We start from the raw sequence: 18,833 nt of genomic DNA on the forward strand, positions 1-18,833 counted from the left end.
TGAAGCCATCACAACAACTATAAGTCATTATTATCTATTGTATTTATTTTACTTGTCTTTTCTTCTCTGGCATGTTACATTTAAATTTGTCAAACCAGTGAGAGCACACATTTATTTCTATCTTTTTTCTTTTTCTTTTTCAGCTTGATTCAATGAATGATGAAGCTCAGCACTAAGAGACAAAGGACACAACAAGAGGGGTGACTGAAACAAAGTCTGCAGCAACTGCAAGCAAAGACAACAAAGACAAAAGTAATACTTTATTTTAGGATTTCATTTCCTCGGTCAATTGTAATGAACTTGATTGTCTAACCTACTGATGTTCTTCTGTTTGTTTGTTTTAAAGGAGTGTGCACATTTATTAAAATCATGTGCATATTGGTTTGTGGAGTAACTCTGTGGAATGGTTTGAACAGGGAAATCAAAGAAAGTAGTACTATGGAATTTAAAAACAAATACAGAAAAATCCTGTCTTGATAATTAGTCTTGAGGCAGCTACACAACACAGATGAAGAAAACTTTAAAACAACAGTCACACAACAGACAATTACAGAAACAGACACAAATTAAAAAGGACACAGACAGACGGACAGTATTTATACAGACACGGTCCAAGAGCCCAGAGAGGTTTTTAGGCCATGTGAGTACGTGTCTGATTAATTTTTAACCAGTGTTGACATTGCAATAACGAAAGTGAAGGCTTCCAGTCTAAGTTTTTATCTGCCTTCTTGAAGAGAGACTTGATAGGTTTTACTGTACTTTCATTTGCGTGTGTCCAGGTTGTAAAACAGTATTTTATGTGCGAACACATCACGGCATACAAACTTCAGCTGTTTAGCTGTAAGAAAATGTTGTATATGATAGAAGTTAGATAGACTGAATTTAATGGTGTTCATGATTTTTTTTTAACATGTGCTTTAAATGGTTTGTGTCAAAGACTCCACTCCAAGATATTATCCGAACTGCATTGGATGGAGTGGTTTACGCCCTGTATTGCAGTGTAACTGCAGTCTTCCAGGTTGATGGTGCTCTACCCTGATTTATGGACGGATTTATGTGTGAAGACCTCTCTATGATGTTTTATAATGTTACAGTCAAGGCAAAAGGCACCTCTAGCCTTCAAGCTTGTCAGAGATGAAATGATTTTTAGGACCTCAGGAACAGTTATTTCCCTTAATCTGTGTCATCTAGAGGGCTATGTGGAGTGTCTGGACATTTAAAATTCACTGTCAACTCCTCAACTGAATGTATAAAAAAAAAAAAAAAATTTGGAAACTACTAACAATGACATCCAGGTCGTTTATAAGAATGTTATTCACCTGGAGCTGCATGTCATTGGGTGTTGTGTCTTTGATTCTTCCTGTTAGCTTATTTAGTTGTTATCATATCATTTTTTTGCCACTGGCCCCAACTATATGAATAAATCTGCTTTAGCTTTACGAATTAGTTTTTTTTTTACTTAGTTTCTAGGTGGCGTAAATGCCTGGCGGTCACGGATAAGTCCTGTTTTTAGAGATTTTTTTAGTGCATTATCTCTTTCTTTCATCAGCGTAAATCATCCGTCACCCTAGGAAGTAGGATAAGGACTTTTGCTTCTTCTTGTTTCCTCTCAAAACCAAACAGGAATGTGAAAAGCCTGGGAAGAAGAGCAGAGAGAGACAGGTAGGACACCACAGGTGCTCCAGATCTCCCATAACTTACCCAAAGATGACACTAGGGGTCATCACAGGCTTTTTGTCATGGAATGAGGAAACCTTTAATACATCAGCCCCTTTCTTTCCTTCTAAAATCTTATGCTGCCTTGTATTTGGTTAACAAATCATCCATCTCATCATCAAATGTCAGTTTTGCATTTATATCCCTTTCCTCTGTGCCTTTGCACAAATAAACATATAACCCTCATTGTTTTATACCACACCCTCTGACATAAGCATGCTTTAAATTGCATCCTTGACTTTTGACACCGGCACATTGTGAAATAAACTAAAACAAAACAAATTTTGGCAGGTGTTCAAATTATTTGAAACTTTTCATCCTGAATAAAGTGTTTTAGAGTATGTGTTATATGCAATACCTTTAGTCATTTCATTAATTTCCATGTTTGAAGTTTTGTTGCATTTTTGTGATTTAAAGACGAAGAACAACTAAGATGGAAGAGAACAATGACAACACAGCTGATGGAGGCGAAGGAGAATCTAAAACTAAATGTGAGTGTGGTAAGAAAAGTAAACTGAAATGGAAAAAACAAAAAGGTCAAGGACAGTGTGCTGACCAATTATTTTTTGCAGGTTGTTCATGTTGTTCATGGTGTTCATGGTGTTCATGGTGTCCATGCTGTGTATGCTGCTGTACCCCAAGATACTCTGCAGTCAAAACTGAGGAAAGAATAACCATCACCAAGGTATTAACTTTGTCACATTACTTCTCCTCAAGAATTTTGTCCAAGTCTTTCTGTTAAGTACTATCCTCTTTGCATTTCTTAAGGTAAATTGTTCATTTATTAAATCGTATTTATCCTTTGACATTGTGCGAAGGCGTTATGCATGTAGGTTGCTGTCTGTTCACAAATGTGCTCTCTCAGCAACACCATGAGCAAAAGAGAAAAAAATCAAGGTGGACTTAAACAATGAGGTGAACAGAATTGGATTGTCAACAGTAATTAAAACTTCTTTTCTCAGTCGGATTTTCATGAAGCTCAGCTCTCAGAAAAGACCACAGGAGCGGAAACTGAAACTGCAACAAATGGCAGCCAAGTAAAAGGTAATTTTTTAATTGTTTTTTTTTAATCACAAATTACAACATTGATTTTGTAGAATCACTTTTAATATTCCATTTTAAAGCTGATAAGAAATACAAACTATGATAATTGGGGATGGAATGGTTTATGAAAACTGTCGGAACCGTTCGGTTCGTCTGTCTCCGAAGGGAAGCAGCAGATAGTAGATAGACAGATACCAGTCAGTTGTTGTGGAGACTTGTGTGGGTGTGGCGAGTGGGAAAGAGCCAGAGTTAGAAGATGCGCCAGCAGCACTTTATAGGTCAGCAGTGTGGGATCACTTTGCATATAAAGTGACCTGCGATGACGGGGGTAAGAAAGTGGTTGACAAAAGTGCGACAGTGTGCAAGCATTGTACAACACGTGTTGTTTATGCTAACGGCAACACGACCAACATGTCAGATCATCTGCGAAGACATCATCCCAGTGAGACGATTGCTTGATAATTAACCAGTACTTGATTCCATTATGTAACCCTAAGCCTATGCTTCCTTGTTAAAGATAAATGAAACACATGTTGGAAAGAGCAATGTCTCCTCTCTTGCAGTAACAGAATCTCACCTACATTTAACCTCAGACTGTAACAATGATGTATCAGATGTCAAACAGCCTCATTATTTCAGTTTTAACATGAATTTACAAGACATGATTGAGTTTCACAAAAATCAACGTATAAAGAACCGAGCCGTGGATTTTGTGAACCGTCCCACCCCTAAAGATAATGTTAAATGAGACGTTCGGTGAATTACGACATGACATTTTAAAAATGTCTCTCCCTTTTCTTACATCATCCTGCTGTAGAAGAGCTGCAGAAAACACCTGAGATCACTGAAAAGGTAAGATTGTTTTTATCTTCTTCACTGATCATAATTACAGGAAACAACAGTTCTTAAAATGTTAAAATATTTATATTTGGAGGTTAGATGAGATTGTCAGCCTTCCACTGGAACAGTTCCACTCCTCAGACCTAGAAATTATTACTGTGCATATTTATACCTTAATTTTATACCGCATCTTATTTTCCTGAATTGGTTCATCACTGTGAATTATTGATCCTGAGCATTGTGTATATATCTTTCTTTTTCTTGGCTTGTTTATTCCAGTCACTCTAACCATGTAAAATAATGTTGAATTACAATGATCTTTTTCTCAGGTCAGTGAACTGAATGAACCTGGTGAAGCTGAACACTCAGAGAAGACTGATGACAGCACAAAGGGAGAATCTGAAATCAAATCTTTATCATCTGAAACCAAGAAGAAAGGTAAGATTTTATCAAAGAATTCAATTATTTAAGAAAATTCTAAATTGTATTGGCTAACATGTCAGAGATTAGATTTTGACACTGAACAGGAAATAAGTCCTTTCTTTTTTATTTTCCCATTGACAAATGTGAAACACAGTTACATGTGATGGCATGTCACATTTCTCTCCTGTCCTGCACAGAAAATGAACATTTGTTCTATTTCATGTTAGGACTTGATGAAATCTGCAGGTTTCACCCTGCAGCTCTCCAATGTCTTATAGTCCTGCCAAGCCAACTTTTCTCACAAAGATTGGGATTCAGACCTCTTCTTCTAACCAAGCACACTAACCTCTCTACCATCAGTATACCATCAATATAGATATATATTCAGCATAGATTTAGGTATTTTTAGTGCTTCAGTTGCTGAGCATTGAATTGGAGCATGATGGTGACTTTCTTACCACTAAAGGTCTAAACGAATGACATGTAAATGCAAAGTCTTTACATTTTATTTTGACAATTGCAGCGCCTCCTGCAGGTCAATTCGAATTGATTGATGATGTGACTAATGGCTGTTCATTTGTGTCCAGAGCCACGTCACTGCCAATGTTAATGGGTCAATAACTTGTAAACTACCGGAGAACAACTAGCATTGTACTACTTTAGATAAGTTTGGTCCAACACTGACACACAATAGATTTGCTGTGGACTGGAACTATGGTTTAGGAACAAAAAGAAAAGCGTATTTGTCAAAACAGTTGGTGGACATTTATTCTCCAGGCAATTTTGATGTAGAGAACATTGAGCTGGACTTGTGCATTAAATTTCAAGTCCATTGGATTTACAGAGTGAGGGGCGTGGCCTCTTCTATGTTACCTTAATTACACTGCCACCATCTGGTAGATTCGGGTAGTATTCCTTCTGAATGTCTTGTAAATCATTTCCAGTTACTGTGTCAACTTTCATGACCATTAACTAAATTTATCATTTAACAAATATTTGACTTTTTTCAACAATAAAAACTTAATTGAAACAAGAAAATAGCTGAACCAAAAAAGGAAATCTGTACATATTGATAAAATATTAAAGAAATATACAAGTCTCTAATGATATTGAATAAGATGCATGTTAAATATATTTAGTTTGAAAAACATGGCTCTGTTCAATCTCCTTTTTTTTTTTTTTACATCATCCTGCTGTAGAAGAGCTGCAGAAAGCACCTGAGATCACTGAAAAGGTAAGATTGTTTTTATCTTCTTCACTGATCATAATTACAGGAAACAACAGTTCTTAAAATGTTAAAATATTTATATTTGGAGGTTAGATGACATTGTCAGTCTCCCACTGGAACAGTTCCACTCCTCAGACTCCTTGATCCTAAGAGTTGTGTGTGTATCTTTCTTTTCCTTGGCTTGTTTATTCCAGTCACTCTAACCATGTAAAATAATGTTGAATTACAATGATCTTTTTCTCAGGTCAGTCAACTGAAAGAACCTGGTGAAGTTGAACACTCAGAGAAGACTGATGACAGCACAAAGGAAGAATCTGAAATCAAATCTTTATCATCTGAAACCAAGAAGAAAGGTAAGATTTTATCAAAGAATTCAATTATTAAACAGAAAATCTAAATTGCATTGGCTAACACGTCAGACATTAGATTTCGACACCGAACAGGAAATAAGCCCTTTCTCTTTTATTTTCCCATTGACAAATGTGAAACACAGCTACATGTGATGCCATGTCACATTTCTCTCCTGTCCTGCACAGAAAAATGAACATTTGTTCTATTTCATGTTAGGACTTGATGAAATCTGCAGGTATCACCCTGCAACTCTCCAATGTCTTATAGTCATGCCAAGCCAACTTTTCTCACAAATATTGGGATTTAGACCTCTTCTTCTAACCAAGCACACTAACCTCTCCAGCATCAGTGCATTGGGCAACCACAAATACAAACTAGAAATCCACATGTGTTGCTCTTAATATATATAAATAAATATTTATATATATTGCTTCAGTTGCTGAGCATTGAATTGGAGCATGAGGGTGACTTTCTTACCAATAAAAATTCCAACAAAGAGCATGAAAATGCAAAGTCAGTGCCCCCTTGCAGGTCAACTTGAATTAAACATCCTGTCTATATTTCTACTGAATATGTGGACATGTCGGCCAGATTGAATGATGATGTGACTAATGGCTGTTCATTTATGTCAAGAGTCAAGTCCCTGCAAATGTTAATGGGTCAATAACTTGTAAACTATACACAACAACTAGCATTGTACTACTTTAGATAAGCTTGGTCCAACACAGACACACAATAGATTTGGTGTGGAGTGGAAATATGGTTTAGGAACATAAAGACACCAGCGTTTGTCAAAACAATTGATGGACATTTATTCTCCAGGTAGTTTTGATGTAGAGAACACTGAGTTGTGGTCGCATTCTTCTGCACTGAATGAGAACGAGTCACTTAACTGTTCACTGCTACTTTCCATGAATTTGTGTATTCCTGTGATGATCCAGAATATCATTTTCGTTCTACAGGAGAGAGTAACAGCAAGAAACACAGACAAACAGAAACCGAAACACTGCTCAGAAGACTTAACCTTCAAGTTCAACATAAGTTGTCACCAGCAGACTTTCTCCAAATTCGTCCACCTGTTCAAATGAGCCAAGATATACTAGAAACAGATGTAGCTCGTAGTTTTCTTCAGAGGTTAATGATGTTAGACTACAGAGCCAGATATATTCTTGTAAGAGAAGAGAGTCCTGGTGCAAGATATGCACAGACTCTTCCAATATCTGAATCAGATGACAATGACTTAGATGCTCTCTTTAGCACCACTGTAGACGTGGACCAATCGAAAGGAACCAACATGCATCCAATGGATGTTCAAATGGCAGTATTTCACTGCTCAGACAGCTTCCTTAAGCAGAACATGATTACAAAGTTATCACAGTGTCAGTACGCCTTGCCTTTCCTTGTTCTTAACCCAGAGACAGCAACAATCGAATGTCCTCTGTGGACTTTTAGACAAATAATAAAGACATGGAAGACAACTCAAGTCAAAGACGATTCAATACTTGTCACCATGAAGAGTATGCCCATCTGCAACGCTGAGACACACATGGTGTCATTTTTTTCCGCCTGGGTTCAGTATCTGAGTCGAATCACAGCTCATGAACTCTTTGATCACGACCGTCACAACACCTTCTTCCACAGAAACTGTCCAGGCAGCACCAAGTCGTGTCATCTGATGATGGTGTGGCAGAGATTGTCTGGTACTGCCCTGCTGGAAAAACCAACGATTCCTTCACTGATTGCATTGCCTTCTGTAATCTTCATGGTGATGCTCTGATGATTGAAGAGCAAACAAAAATACTGACTGAAACTTCTTCAGTCAATGTAGTTCTTGTACCAACTCTGGAAAAAAGCCACAGAAGTGCAACGGTCATCTCAGATCTTTATAAGTCTCAGAAGCCTCTCATTATTCTCATTGCTGATAATGATTGTGATGCAGTTCTGATGAGACCAGGAAAGTACAAAATGGGTCTGAAAGACAGAAGCCAGTCAGATGTTTCTGAAAGCCTGAAAGGAATTATTAGAAACATGTTGTCTGGACTACAAACCTCCTTCCAGCTCAAATCTATGGCCAATGTCTCTGGAATCACAGTGGATGAAGACGACCCAGTGTGTTCGAAAAGGAGAAAAGGCAGCAATGGAAATATTAGATTTGATTCATGGGATGGATATTTCAAAGATTAAAGATAAATTTCTCCCCTGCCAAGGCCAACTGTGGCACCAGTGGTCAAGAATAAAAAAAGAACTGTATCATTTGAAAGGAAACGTGGAGGAGGAAAAAAGTCAGAAAAATCAGCAGCTGATGAAAATCAGAGAAGATCAATGCTCTGTTTCCTCTAGTGAACTGATGAAGTCATTCACTGAAAGCCTCATTTCTTTGTCGTCCCAGGAGAAAGAGTACTTCCTGAAATGGACTCAGATCTTAATAGATGCCCTCTGCACAGATGACCTGTCTTCAATTCTGCAAAGCTATGATGAAAAATGGTCTGAGGTCTTGGATCTGAAAAAGAAACACCCCAAATCTCCACTGTTAGCAGTTAAACAAGATGAGCTTGAAAAAATATCAAAAAAACTGCAGTCAGCAACTTTTGGTTTGGAGCATATCTTTAGAGAAATGGGACAGATCTATGAAGCTCATCAAGCTCTGAAGAAACCACCAAACAGTGGGCAGACCAACTGGTCCAAATACCCTGAACTGGCTGCAGATCTGATGATATCAGGACACCCTATGGAGCTGATGGATGGAGATGCAGGTCATGTGCCTTTGATGTGGATCTCTAGTGTTTTAGAAGAAGTCATCAAGAAACTGGGCGACCAGAGAGTTTTTGTGTTGTCGGTTCTGGGCGTACAAAGCAGTGGAAAATCAACAATGCTGAATGCCATGTTTGGGTTGCAGTTTGCAGTTAGTGCTGGTAGATGCACCAAGGGAGCTTTCATGCAACTGGTCAAAGTGTCAGAGGAAATAAAGAAAGATTTCAAGTTTGACTATGTTCTTGTAGTGGACACTGAAGGACTACGTGCTCTTGAATTGGCAGGCGACGCCACTCTTCACCACGACAACGCACTAGCCACATTTGTTGTTGGCCTGGGAAACATGACACTGATCAACATCTTTGGTGAGAATCCAGCTGAAATGCAAGATGTCCTGCAGATTGTTGTCCAGGCTTTCATGAGGATGAAGAAAGTTAAGCTTTCTCCGAGTTGTGTGTTTGTTCACCGAATGTTACAGACATTGGAGCTGCAGAGAAAAACATGGATGGAAAGAGACGCCTGCAAGAAAAACTGGACCAGATGGCTGAGCTAGCTGCCAAAGAGGAGGTGTGTGATGTTGAGTGCTTCAGTGACATCATTGCATTTGATGTGCAACAAGATGTGAAATACTTTGCCCAGCTATGGGAAGGAAGTCCACCGATGGCTCCCCCAAATCCTGGTTACAGTGAGAGTGTCCAAGAACTGAAGAGGATGATCCTCACTAAGGCTTCACAGTCTGCTGGAATCACTCTCTCACATTTTAAAAGCAAAATTCAAGACCTGTGGAATGCCCTGATGAACGAACAGTTTGTTTTCAGCTTCAAAACACGCTTGAAATTGCAGCGTACAGAAAGCTTGAGGTCCAATATGGGAACTGGACCTGGGACCTTAGGAGCAGCATGCTGACCATTGAAAACCAACTTTACACCAGGATTGAAAATGGAAAACTTGACATGGTTGACCGTACTTACCTTCTGAAAGAAATGAGCAAAACATATGAAAAAATCCAGAAAGACATGACGTTGTACTTTGAGGACAACAGAGACAAAGACATGTTGGTTCAGTGGCGAGGCCGATTTGAAATCAAAATCAAGGAGTTTCATGAGGATCAGGTGAAAGAAGTGAAAAGGAAACTGGATGAAGTTATCCAGCAAAAGAAAGCTTGTAAAAAGCTTGATGATAAGAAGCCAGAGTTTGAGAACAAACTGCTACAAAAGAGCAAAGAGCTCGCTCATCAGTTAAAAGACAAGGCAAAGGATGAAGAGGAGCTTCAAAAGCAGTTCAACTCTGTTTGGACTGACTGGGTCAGTGAATTAACTGGAGATATAAAACCCATTAAGGACATAACCTTGGAGGAAGATAAAATGTTCATCATTCAGGAGCTGGGGATTGAACATCTTCTCATAGAGGAATCAAACAACAGTGGAAGATACAAAAATGTATCAAAAGTTGGGAATTACTGTTCTTATGTAACTCATAAAATCAAACAAGGGTTCAAAGCTGTAATGGGCTACGCTCGACAAAAAGTTATAGGAACACAACAAAATATTCTTCCTCATGAAGAACAGGAAATGATTAGAACCTTCATTAACAACATTTGCCAACAGTCCCTTGATGCCATTAAGACCAAGCCTATAGCAACAAGAGGCTACAGCCCAACTTACCTACAAGAAGTGGCCAAAAATGTTCAAGAAAAAGTGACACAATTTGAATCAGAGAGGAAATATTCATTCAAAAAGGAGTTTACAGTTGATGTCTTGTTGTATGTTGTTGAAGTGTTGGGAAGTTGGCTTTCAGTTTCTCACAAAACATTTAAAAAGAACAATGATGCCCTCACTTACCTGAACAACAATAAACCACAATATTACAATGTTTTCAGAAGCTTCTGCAAAGGAAACTCATCTGCTGCCGTGTTTGGAGAAATGATCTGTGACAAATTGAAGGTTTCCACTGTTGAGACTGTTTGTAACAAGACCGCCATTGATCTCGCTGGAGAGATGAGGTGCAGTTTCCCAGCATTCAATGGGAACAGGTTGGACTTGGAGAAACATCTGCTGAAATCACTTGCAGAGAAAGAAGATTTTGATGATTTCATCAACTACATCCGACATCCAAGGAAGCAATTAGAGGCTTTTATAAAAGCAGAAGTAGAGAAATACATCTTCAGAGAACACAGTGGTAAAGCACAGAATATACTGGAGAAAAATGTTGATGACATCAGTCACCGTGTGAGACAAGCTTTATTTGAAGCAACAAAAAAAGTCAAAACCCAGGGAGGAGGCACAGAGATGTGGGTGAATGAATTTTCCTCTTTCCTCAAGGATGAGCTGCCACTTGTTACCATTTGTTGTGAAAACTTCAGTGATATAAACAACTTTGACTTTCTTAAAGAAGAGATAGAGAAAGGTCTGGTTAACATCATTGAGGAGATGAAGCACCTCTCCCTGGAAAAGATGAAGGAATTCAGACTGAGACCTGATGAAATCCTCATTGATCAGCTGTGTAAGTGCTGCTGGGTAACGTGTCCATTCTGTGGAGCTGTTTGCACCAACACCCTGGAAGACCACAGTCCTGATGACCACAGTGTCCCTTTTCACCGGTCTGATGCAGTCAAAGGATGGCACTACCTGTTTGCAGGCGTGATGAGTGTTGATTTCTGCACAACAAATGTTGCAAGTGATATGAGATTTTACTCCAGTGAAATTGGAAACTTCATTCCTTACAAAGAGTACAGAAAAGCTGGACCAAGGTTTGCTAACTGGAGAATCACCCCTGATGAGTCAAAGCTGAAATACTGGACATGGTTTGTGTGTCGATTTCAAAAAGACCTGGAAGACTACTATGGTCATAAATTTGAGGGCAAAGGGGAAATTCCCAGCGAGTGGAAAACACACACAAAAGAAGAAGCAATAAAAAGTCTGGATGAAATGTGAGTGAGTGGAAACAATTGTTTTCTGTGATTTTTCACAAAGTAAAATCTTCTAAAATGATGCCTCAGTGAAAAGAAAACTTATCAGGAGAGTACCCACAAATATGCGACGTCAACATCAAACCACTATGTCAAAGTTGTTCAGCTAGAATTTACAGAAATAAAACAATATATTTTTGTTAAGTTCAGTAAAGTGGTTAAATGTCAGGGTATTATATTTGATTAAATCTTAATATTTGGATTTAGTTGTTTTTTGTCTAGACATCATTGCCAAAATTAAAATTTGATTGAAGGAAAATTATATTTTTAATCTGTTTGGTTAAGTAGTTAAAATCAAATCAACCTAAAAAAAAATTTCTTTTATTTTTTTTTGTTTGTTTTTAATGTTGTATTTTATAAATATTTGTTAACCGTTTTATTAACCTCGTTTAACACATTTTGGTTTTTATATGTATTAATCTTGCAAACAACTATAATCTAAATGCAAACAATGAAAGTTACACAATATCTGTAGAAAACATAATCCAACACAAATCACTTGTAATTTTGACCTTTCGTGTTCCAATAATAAAACAATATAACTAGTTCATATCTTCTAAAACACCAGGTTTGTTTGTGTTCCTGACAAATTCTCAGGGTTAAAGATGATTCAGCAACTTTAAACATTTGACTTCTTTTTTTTCTGAGTATTCTATTATACACCACAGTGTCTTTATGCCATTTACAGCTTTTAACATTTAAGAGATGTTTAATAGTTTCAGGAATATTTTAACTGTGTTCTATTAATGTTTTAGTTTTTTCTTGTTCTTTATTATAATCTTGCTTAGTTTGGAATGAATTTAAATTAAAATGTATAAAAACTTTAATAATATAGTGAATCATTCATTAAGGCCACTAACACAAATAATGTTATGAGTGAAAAAAAAGATCCTTTGGATTTATTTAATTTTAATGTGTACATTAATCGTATTGTGTTCAACTGACATAAGTTTCTCTTTCCCCCCTCACTCAATTATTGCTTGTCCAACCAAAGTATTTCAATTTCATTAAAATTGTTTGAAAGAATCATGTTGATTCAACACATTTTTAAGTTACTGTTAACATCAATTTATTGTGTGAGGTTAAAGTGCTTTCATCACCTCCAGGGTACCTGATTTTCAACCATTACTCCAAATTGATTTGTTAATGGCAGTTGTTGGAGCCAATTTTTTGTGTTTAATCATTTTATAGTTTAGATGATTTGCTGTATTTGATATGGGACGTCTAAGTTATGGTTTGGGGTATGAGAGTGATCATTTGATTTATCTATGTTTATGTGTTTAGTTGTTCTGATTTAATTCAGATTTGTAGCAGCTGTGGAAGGAGGAAGAGGCGTGTTCAGTGTTTTGTTTATGTTTAGTTTAAAAGCATTTTTGTTGTTCGTTTTGATTTTAAATAAACAGAAAAAGACAAAACGAGTGACTCAAGCTTTATTTTTGGATAATTCAAACGTGTGAGTCATACAACCCTGTAACCAGGCACAATGGTTTATTGATAGAAAAATTAAAAGACAGTCGTATTATTCAATGATATTATGTTACTCTAACTGAAAAAAAAAGATCCTTTGGATTTACTTCATTTTAATGTGTTCATCCGTCTCACACAATCATATTGTGTTCAACTAACATCATTTTCTCTTTTCCTCCTCAATTATTATTTATCAAACCAAAATATTTCAGTTACATTAAGACTGTTTAAAAGAATCCTGTTGATTCAACATGATTCTTATGTTACTGTAACACCAATTTATTGTGTGAGGTTAAAGTGGTTTCATCACTTCCAGGGTACCTGATTTTCACCTGTTACTCCAAAATGATTTATTAATATTATTCAGTGGTATCATGTTACTTGAACAAAAAAGGCAAAGAGTCAGAGTTCGGTACCAACTTGTTCTTAGTAAACTTAATAAAACACACATTTGACAAAATGGACTCAGTGAGTATATATTATACTGTGAGTTTAATCCAATCCATAGTATTGATAGTGATAATTGATAACTTGTCTAAAGCTTCTTGATTTATCTCTCAAATCGCACCAGATTGCTCTATTTAAATTTACGATGCTCAAACTAATTCTGCAGGGGAAGAATCCCCTGTACCTCCCTATATTTTTTATTATACATTTTGTTTTTGTAGAACATATTCAGTTTCTACATTTCACAGAACCATTCGCATGACATGAAAAAAAGAAACTTATGTGCATAAAGTACCAGATCCAGATAAGACCTCCTCCTCACAGATGTAGATGCAGATGTAGTTTATGGAGCTCCACAGGTCAGATATTCAGCACTGCAGACCAGAGACCCTCACAAGAAGATGGAGGGGAGAGAGTAAGACACAGTGGTTAGTAAATTATAAGAGATAGAAAATAAATTATAAGATAATAGAGAACAGGAGCCAGAGAAGAGAGAGGAGAGGACATGTCCTCAGTGCATCGTCCCCCTGCAGCCTAGGCCTATAGCAGCATAACTAAGGGATGGTTAAGTCCAGCTCTAGCTATAAGCTTTGTCAAAAAGGAAAGTCTTAAGCCTGACCTTAAACGTAGAGACTGTGTCTGCCTCCTGAACCCAAACTGGGAGCTGGTTCCACAGCAGAGGAGCCTGATAGCTGAAGGCTCTACCTCCCATTCTACTTTTAGAAACTCACTTTCTGACTCAGCGCCGGTTCCAACTATTCCATTCCATCGGAAATTGTACACCTCAAACATTATCAATTCTCTTAATTATTCTTAATGGCACATTTACGTCATACTCTGCCGGACAAACAGAGCAGCAACATGGAGAGGAAGAAGCGCTCGAAAGTCTGGCTGTACTTCACGAAATGCAATGAAAATGCTGCCATATGCAATCAGTGCAAGACAGTGATATCATGCAAAGGTGTGAATACCTCTAACATGCTGTAAGCAGCATGCGCGATTTGTCATGATCAGCTTGTGATCCAAGCTACTTAAAAACACCCTACACCCTAAATATTGCTGCCCAGAAGATCCACCAGTGCAACGCTGTCACCAATTGGGCACCAATGGCACCTGCTGTGGTCAAGTGGATGAGGAAGTCCACTATGGCTAAAACTGTCCTCAAAGAAAAACAGCAACTCCTCAGTAAGTATATGCATATTCATAACGTTTAGTGATATGCAACAAATTAAGTCACAATGGCTTATGGTTATATGCTTTATATGCTTATGCAGATCATGTCCATCTGAATTTGTTTTTCAGAGAATTTGTAGTTCATGAATGGTGGATGTCAGACACTCACAAAAGTGTCCCCAGGTTTTTGAACATGAATGTTTATTCCTTTCTGAAATTAAGGATGAAGAGATTCGTACCTTCCTTGAGGAGGCAACAGTTATGGACCCGAGGATCAAGATGAAAATGGAAAATGATGATGCCACCTGGGACCGGCTGAAGACCACAGCAGTAACAGAGGTGCTGCTCACAAGAACAGAAGAGGTATTTGAATCACAGTATGTGGTACAATTCCACTGTGATGCTCTCTGGTCCCATAACTCAAACAGTGTGTTTATACTTAAGGTACCAGTGCCAGAAGACACACAGAGCCAGAGACAGGCTGAGGAGGATGTGGAGGAAGGCCATGTAAGTGCAGTTTATTATAATGATCATATGATATATTAATAATAATCAATTCAGACCATGCACCTAAAACATGAGTTCATGGTCCTTTTAATTTCAGACTGTACCTGTAAAGTACCCCAAGACAGCCCTGGAGGAGCTGTTTGCAGAGGAGACAGACATGGAGCAGGTAACACCACATGAAGAGACCCAGAACATTGGTGAGCAAGTTGACTTTGAAATAAAAATGTACAGAGGCCTTCCTTCTGTTCCCATGTCCTCTGACCCTGTTCTGTGGAGACCCTGTTCCAGAAAAAGCTGATATGCTTGTGTTTTTGCATAAGAATTGTTGAATTCAGTGTACTACCACTTTGGCAAGCTTGGCCTGCAGTAACCTTTTCATTTCATAAACGTTTTGCCTATTTATTTTAAGTGGATGTACGTATGTTCACTGATTCGTATGTTCACTGATTCATTTACCATTTATATCCCTTTCCCTTTCATATCCCTTTCTAACTGTGACTTACTGACATTTGGTTTATTTGGTAACATGTACATTGTTACGTCCACCTGGTAAAACCAGGTGTCAGACAACACGACAACGAGTAAACAAACAAGTCTTGTGGAAATGAGCAAGCGTGATTTATTGTAACAAAAGAAAACACGCTAAGGTGAGGGAGGATGGGACAAAGAGGTTGTGCCAAATAAAATGAAAGTAATATAACAAAAGACGGCCTATCTGAGCTACCTCTGGAAAAAGAAAATCAACAAAAATGCCTAACTGGCTTGTCTACCAAGAGACTTTCCCCAAAACAATACAGCGGTGGCACAACCCATAAACCTAGTGGAATAACAATAATCACCTACGTGAGTGCACAAAATGTACAGGGTACCCCGACTTACCTAGTCCCAAAAACCTCCCACACAAACCTGAACACACAAAAGTCGCTGCAAGAGCACTAAAAGACAAGGACAGCAAAATCATGTGCAGCCAAATCAAGAGGCAGGAGAAAAGAGGCTGAAGGCCTGAGACGTCCTCCATCTTAAGGTTTCTCCTCTGTGGTGATTGGCCAACTTTCGAGGTAATCATCCAATAGCCTGTCTACACAGGTGAGCAGCGTCTCTGCAGCCATTACCTGAAGAAATAACACAGGAAAGGGGAGGGGAGACACAAAGTACCTGGCTGCCTGGCACGTAACATACATTTAAAAAAGTTAATCAAGGCCTAAAGTGTATATCCACCTTTACTGCATTTACAATTTCCCTTTTAAGAAAAGGATTAAGTTGTAATTCATATATTATTATTATTATTATTATTATTATTATTATTATTATTTATTGCATCAGTCTAATATTCTTTCTACTTTGTATGTTTGAATTTGAGAAAACATTGTGTTGCTTTTTGAGCAGAAGACTGTGTAGAACTCCTTTTTTGCCACTCAATAAAACTACTCAGGAATTGTTAAGAGAATTGATAAGGAATTGTATCGATAGGCAAAATCGACAATGGCAGTGATATTGATAAAAACTTATCAATTCTCACCCCTAATGGGCCGTCACTTAAATGTTAGGTGAAATCAAAATGAAGCAAAAGACCAGAAGAACTCAGGGCTATGTTTAACAGTGAAAGAGCTCTTCCACACATATATCTTGTATGAACATGTAGTCAGTGTATTCCTGTAAGTCACGAGGTTTCAAAAGAAACCAGTTCACCTGCTTTCGCTTTCTCTCATGTAGTGATGGGCATTCTGGCTCTTTTTAGAGACCGATTCTTTTGGCTCAGCTCAATAAAAAGAGCCGGCTCTTTCTGCTCCCAAGTGGCTCCTCAGATAAAATATTAAATATAAAAATAAAGAAACATCTCAATCAGACAAAAAGGTCAATTATTATTGACCAAATCAAAAACCAAAAACTCCTGCCACTTTGTAAAAAGGCAGAAACTGTAAGGAAGGTCAGCTGACTGAAGACGGCTTCGCAACACTGAGAACACTGGTAAGTCCCCTTTTTTTCTGGTTATAACAATAATCATCATCATCATCATATTATTATTATTATTATTATTGTTATTATTATTATTATATTCATTCAAAAATTAGCCAAAAAACTTTAAACTATAAACTGTAACCCCCCCTCCCCCCTTCTGCTCATCACACATCTTGGCCAATCACGTGCGGCTTTAACAGAACAAAAGGAAAAAAGAAACAACAACAACAACAACAACTCGGCTCCCAATCAGGAGCTGACTTCCGATGTTCACTTCGAGGATCCGGCTCCAAGAGCCGGATTGTTCGCGACCGACACATCACTTCTCTCATGTGGAAGTTTTGCATGCAGAGCGATCACACCTTTTTGTTTGAGGTAAATAGGAGGGGTGTCAGATAAGGCAGCTACATTTACACAGAGCAGACAGAACTGAGGAAACGCAACAACAGGTGAGTTTTTAGGGTTTAATAACATTGATAACAGGAGAGTTTTTGTTTTTGCACTCAGAGGAAGAGGTAAAGGTAAATTTAGTTTACCTATTCTAAGTAAATGAATGTGCAGGCTAATTTTTATGGTTTATTTATATATGTAGATCTGTGTGTTTGCATGATCCACACATTAGGGTCTTTGTGGTTTTTTAGCTTTGATTTAAAAATGTGATCTGTTACATGGACAGTCTGACCTCTCTTCTGGTAATTTTGTGCCTCTTATCTTTATACATCATCTGAGTAGATGGTTTGTGGGAGGCTCTCATACTTTTACATGTGTAACCCTCTTGGTTTTCCTTTTGATTTCCTCTCAGTCAGGCAATAATCACTTGAAGCCGGTAGTAGTGGTAACAGCCAGTTTATTGTCTCTCTGGTTGTATGACAGAAAAAACAGGGAGTGATAGGTAACACTTCTCCTTTTTCATGGGCACATGTCTCTCAGTGGAATCCTCATTTCTTCCGCATATCACGATAAAGTGTAGCTATGCTACAAACTAAATCAAATAGAAAACTTTTAACTGCTTTTACTTTGATCGCATAGTGGATTTATATATATATATATATATACATATATATATATATACATACATACATACATACATATACACACGTATATATATACATATATATGTATGTATGTATATTGGAATGTCTGTGAACAAAATAAAAGTAACTGAAATGTATGAATTGAAAATATAAATAAAAGTGTGAATGTGTATTAAATAGAAATGATAAAAATTAATTTTAAAATAAAATGCAAGCTACACATTTCTATTAGCTATTACCTTTTACATTTTTAGATTCAAAATAACGGTAACAGGCGTGGGATACACATGAAATAAACATAAAACCTCTGGTGTCTCATTCTCACACACACACCTGGTTGTATGACAGAAAAAAACAGGGTGGTAGGTAACACTTCTCCTTTTTCATGGGCACATATCTACGGAAGAAAACTGCATCGTGTTAAGTTAATCTAGCTCCATGCTACACGTTTCCGTCGGCAGAACAACAAAAACACCATTTAAGTTGTGGAGAGCACGGAAAATCAACACAAACACACAGCAAATCCTTACAGACTATAATATTAATTTTAACATTACTCCAACAACTGTAGGCAAAGTTTTTGCCCACGAGCTTCGGGACGTGTTACCTCCCGGTGGAATCCTCATTTCTTCTCAGGATTTCCCACAATCCCTCTCTTGAAACGCATTTCAGCCACACACACACAATAGACACCAGGGGGCGCTTATCCCGCATTTAGCTGGATTTACTCAAAATCTTTTAACTATGTTACACATGCACGTGAAAAAAAACAAATTATTGCCTTAATCGGACTATAACAGGAGAACTTAAGTGCATGTAAACACATTACTCTGATTAAAATTGGAGTTTTCATTATCCAATTGAGACACCCAGATAATGTGAATGTGGAATTTGGTTTTCTCCGGCATGTATACAGTGAATCGGA

The 18,833-nt window shown here is 37.6% G+C and overlaps 1 protein-coding gene and 1 pseudogene across 4 annotated transcripts in view; one reads left to right on the forward strand and one right to left on the reverse strand.

The window, feature by feature from the left end:
- Positions 1 to 18,833, reverse strand: part of LOC124997298 (interferon-induced very large GTPase 1-like) — a 406,468-nt gene that overhangs the window by 298,839 nt on the left and 88,796 nt on the right. The window lies entirely within an intron of this gene.
- On the forward strand, positions 6,467 to 12,731 carry LOC124997306 (annotated as a pseudogene).

The sequence above is a fragment of the Mugil cephalus genome, chromosome 20 (assembly GCF_022458985.1).
Source record: "Mugil cephalus isolate CIBA_MC_2020 chromosome 20, CIBA_Mcephalus_1.1, whole genome shotgun sequence".
NCBI classification, from domain to species: Eukaryota; Metazoa; Chordata; class Actinopteri; order Mugiliformes; family Mugilidae; genus Mugil; species Mugil cephalus.